We start from the raw sequence: 5413 nt of genomic DNA, 5'->3' as shown, positions 1-5413 counted from the left end.
AGACAGCTGAAGGCACGGCCGCCAATGGTGGAACGACAGGTGGGGTGGATCGCAATGGTATCAAGGGGCTCGACTGATTCCTGGGATGAGGGGGTTATCTTATGAGGAAAGGTTGGACAAGTTGGGCCTGTATACACTGGAGTTTAGAAGAATGAGAGGTGATCTTAGTGAAACATATAAGATCCTGAGGGGACTAGAAGGGGTGGATGCTGAGAGGATGTTTCCCCTTGTGGGAGAGACTAGAACTAGGGGCCACAGTTTAAAAATAAGGGGTCTCCCATTTAAGACAGAGATGAGGAGAATTTTTTTCTCTGAGAGGGTCGTGAGTCTGTGGAACTCCCTTCCCCAGAGGGCAGTGGAGGCAGGGTCATTGAATATTTTTAAGGCGGAGTTAGACAGATTCCTGATTAACAAGGGAGTCAAAGGTAGGTAGACGGGAAAGTAGGGTTGAGGTCACAATCAGATCAGCCATGATCTTATCAAAATGGCAGAGCAGGCTCGAGGGGCCGAATGGCCTACTCCTGCTCTTAATTCGTATGTTCGTATGTTGTAGGGCTGGAGGAGGTTACAGAGATACAGAGGGGTGAGGTCACAAGGATAAGAATTTTAAACTGGAGGTGCTGGGGGACTGGGAGCCAAACGAGGTCAGCAGGTGATGGGTGAGCGTGACTTGGTGCGGGATAGGATACAGGCAGCAGAGTTTTGAATGAGTTAAAGTCTATGGAGTGCGAAGGATGGGAGGCCGGTCAGGAGAGCATTGGGACAGTTGAGTCTGGAGGTGAGGCAGGCCTGGAGGAGCGTTTCAGCAGCAGACAGGCGGAGGTGGGCGATGTTCGGGATGTGGAAGTAGGCGGTCTTGGTGATGGAGAGTACACGGGGTCAGATGCTCAGAAAGTAAAGCTTCTCACCCCTTTAGGAGAGGTCAAAGCCCTTAAGTTACTTAACTTGCTGCCTTGAATTGTCAGTCTCAAGAGGCACTCTCGCTCTGACTGGGAAAAAAGGATGTGACAGAAATAAATTGCAGGGAATGTTTTGTGAAATGTAAATGCGCTTCTCAGGCTCACGAGTCCAGAATCAGCAAGCGGGCAGCAGAGGGAGAGTTTAATGAAACGTCTTTGTGTTGTGCAGATGTGGAGCATGTGGGCCTCGCCAGACAAGGGGAAGGGCCTCGTGGACTGAACCGCAGCAGATGCTGGGGGCTCAGCTGCCTAAATGTGGTCAAAGTGAAGCCTGCATTTCACTCTCAAGGCCCAATGTTCCCTTGTCTGTGGAAGTAGAGCAGCTCGCGATGGGCTGTGCGTTAGTTGTTCAGCTCGGGGGGGTGGGTGGGGGGGGCCACACAGAGCAGCTGCAGCCTCCCCTCCTCCATCAGCTGTCGGGGGCGAACAGTCAAAGTGGATGGAAGAGACGCTTAACCCTTCGTCCCCTGAAGGAGCTGATTCCTGGTCACCTCACCCACGTGGAAATGTCTCATTGAGGCCAACGAACGCACATACACATGCACGCATACACACATACACACAGGCACACGCATGCACAAGCACACACATGCACACAGGCATAGGCATACACACATACACACACACATGCATACAAGCACATGCATATACACATGCACACATACATACACACAGGCACATGCACACACATATACACACATGCTTACATGCACATGCTTACACACAGGCGCACATACATATATACACGCAAAAGCATATGCACACACACAGATGCACACATGCGCACATATACACACACATATGCACCAGCACATACATACACACGCATTCACACACAGACACACACACAAACATATACACATGCACACATGCATACACATACACATGAACTCACACACACATGCACACATACATGAATGCATACACATACACACTTTACAGCAAGGGTCACTGGATAGAGACACAGGGGTAGGAGTAGGCCATTTAGCCCCTCGAGGGGGGGGAGGGGGGGCTTCAGTTGCTCAGAGCTCGATGCTCGTTCCCTGGTCAATGGTCTCCCATAGGTGACGTGTCACATGGGAGTGATACGAGGAGCAGGGCGAGCCAATTCCACCCGGGTTATCTCAAAATAGTGAAGGGGCTTAAACATTAATGGGCGGTGTGTGTGCACAGCGTGGGGACATAAGGCCCTCGAGATAAGAGGCAGCAGGTTAGCGCTGAGAGCGAAGCTTTATCAGGAAAACAGCACGAGGCTTCACTCAATCAAATCGGCACAATCCTGTGAGCCAAGAAAAAATAATAAACCCCACGAATCTGTCACCATCGACTTATAAACTCTAGAAGTGAGAGGATAGAGAAAGAATAATTAGCCCCCTGGTGATTCAGTCCGTAGGGACACTGTGCAGTTTATAAAATATTAATTCTCGGGATTTGGGCATTGCTGGAAAGGCCGGCATTTATTACATAGAATTACATGGAATCTACAGCACGGAAACAGGCCATTCGGCCCAACTGGTCCATGCTGGTGTTTATGCTCCACACAAGCCTCCTCCCTCCCTACTTCATCTCACCCTATCAGCATATTCCTTTCTCCCTCATGTGTTTGTCTAGCTTCCCCTTAAATGTATCTCTGCAATTCTCCTCAACCACTCCCTGTGGTAACGAGTTCCACATTCTCACCACTCTCTGGCCGCCCATCCCTAGTTGTCCTGAGATGGCGATGCTGGGCCTTCTTCTTGAACTGTTCACAGCGGTTTTAATACATGTAAATAGTTTGTTAGGCCACTTCAGAGGGCAGTTAAGAGTCAACCACGTTGGTTTGGGACTGGAGTCATGTGTTGGCCCAGACTGGGTAAGGATGGCAGGTTTCCTTCCCTAAAGGACATTAATGGTTTTTTTATGACAATCCGACAGCTTCATGGTCACTGTTACTGATTGCAGATTTTTATTTTCAGATTTTTTTTGAACTAAGTTCAAATTCTCAAACTGCCACATTGGAATTTGAACTCATATTTTTTGCATTATTAGTCCAGTAGGGAGATGCAGCAGCTAATTTGCGCACAGCAAGCTCCCACAAACAGCAATGTGATAATAACCAGATAAACAGTTTGTAGTGGTCTTGGTTGAGGGATAAATATAGGCCAGGACACCGGGGAGAACTCCCCTGCTCTTTGAAATAGTGTCCACCAAGGGGGGCCGTGTTTTAACATCTCACAAGAAAGACGGCACCTCTGACAGTGCAGCACTCCCTCAGCACTGCACTGGGAGTGTCAGCCTAGATTTTGTGCTCAAGTCTCTGGAGTGGGACTTGAACCCACAAGCTTCTTTTTGAAGGCAGGGAGGAGAGAACTGGGCCATAACCTATGCATTAATGTTGAAGAAACGGGGTGAATGAGAGGGTCACGGGCCTGGAAGGTTTGTGTAAACCAGTTTGGGAGTTGTAGTCTCGGATTCTGAGGGACAGAAAGAGTTACAATAATGACCAGCACCTTTAAGATAGTTAGAAGAAGTGACCAAAGGCAAGGCCCAAGAGGTAGGGTTTGAGGAGGCTTTTGAAGGAGGGGAAAGGAGGAAGGGTTTAGGAGGCAGTTCCAGAGAGTGAGGCCAAGACGACTGAAGGCTGCATCCGGTCGAATGGGGGGAGGACACAATAGACTAAAATCAGGAACGTGGGAGCTGGGACGTAGCGCTGGAAGAGGTGGCAGAGTTGAGGTTAGGGTGGGTTGAGGCCGTGGAGGGATCTGCAAGATGTGGACGAGGATTTTAAAATCTACGTGTTGGGGTTTTTGCTGTAAGTAAAACGAATATGATTTCCAAATCGTTTGTTGTACTATGTTTATCTAAAATAAACTAAAGGGTGGAGTTTGTTCTGTCCGTGTTTATTCGGTCTAAAAGCCATTATTCATGAGAGTGCCAAGGGACAGATAAAGGCCAAAAAATAATCCATTTGAAACAAGTAAATAAATTGGTTCTTAATTCTCCATTCTGTTGACCAGCACAACTAGGAGGTTCCTGCCCCCAGGCACCGCCAGAGTCTGCAGCCAGTAACCCTTGACCTTTGGCCTCCAGCCACCCTTAGCAACCTGAGCAAGGACCAAGAGCTTGCTCTGTCTGGACACCCTTAGCATCTTGGGCCAGTGACCCTTCCCAATAGAACATCGAGGGTCCCGATTCCAAGGAAAGAAAGAAAAGGAGAATTTAATAACTGCATTCAGGCAAATAGTTACTTTTTTAAACCATTTATTAAACAGACAAAGCATTTCGTATAAAAATTAAGAAGAAGTAAGAAAGTTACAAAGATACAAAAATGTGATCAAATAGTTTAGTCCTTTTGTATGAAGAATATTTGCACCAGTTTCATTGGGAATTGATTAACAAGTGTCGGTTCCTGCCACTGCACCAGACCAGGAGGTGTATTGATGTGTATAAAATTGTATAGAACATTCAAAATTCATCAGAGAATTGATAGAAAAACACCATGCACGCTGAGAAGTAGGGTTGCCAACTCCGGTTGGTCACATTCCTGGAGGTTCCATCACGTGACCTCCTGCCTCCAACCGCCCCGCCCCCCACACGCCCGCCATTGGTCGCCCGACTTGTCCATCCTCGCGGCGCCCCACCTTCCCACAGCCAATCGGAAAGCGAACTGACTCTTCGTCGCCCGATTGGATGATTCTTGACTGTCAGTCAAACAGCCTTTTTTCCCCCATGATTGATATTTTTATAACTAATAAACAGAAGTGGTCAAAGAAAATGAAAAGTAACACCATTTTTTAAATGCCCCCGATGATTTTGCTCCCAGCAGTGTCCTGGAGATTAGTCTTTAATTCCTGGAGACTCCAGGGCAATCCTGGAGGGTTGGCGACCCCTCCTGAGAAGGCAGCTAACACTTTGGAATAAAACTGCTGTGGACAGTCTCCTGAGTGATGTTATTGAAATAGGCCACAGACTTTGCACAAATCATAATCAGGAAAATGCTACACCGTATGAATCAGCTTCTCCCCACCCATTACTTCAAACGTGTAGGGTTGTCACCATTTTAAGCCTGCAGTCTTTTACCCATCAAAAATTCGGACGGGGGTGTGTGGGGCACGTATCCTTTAAACAAATGTGTGCGTGTGTGTTCGTGGGATGGGGCCTGTGCTCTCACATTGGCTGGTCCACCCTCATTTCCAGTTGTCCCTAGCCCACCCTCTCCCTCCTCCTCCCAAAACCAGACTGGGGTGGTCACTATAACTCGATTGCCCACTCCAAAGCTGGATAGAGTGTGGCATGAGGAGGGGGGGGAGCAAGCCCCCGCGGTCCGAGGTTTGCTCTGCTGCTGTTGGTGAGAACCTGCTCGAAAAGAATCAGCAACCAATGCCTCCACATCGTGAAGCGAGTGGAAAAGGCAGACTTGTAAAGGTGAACTTGGCCAGGTCAATCACCACCCTAGGGGGACGCAGGGGAGGGTC

The sequence above is a fragment of the Heptranchias perlo genome, chromosome 40 (assembly GCF_035084215.1).
Source record: "Heptranchias perlo isolate sHepPer1 chromosome 40, sHepPer1.hap1, whole genome shotgun sequence".
NCBI classification, from domain to species: Eukaryota; Metazoa; Chordata; class Chondrichthyes; order Hexanchiformes; family Hexanchidae; genus Heptranchias; species Heptranchias perlo.
Note: the sequence above shows the minus strand (reverse complement) of the source record.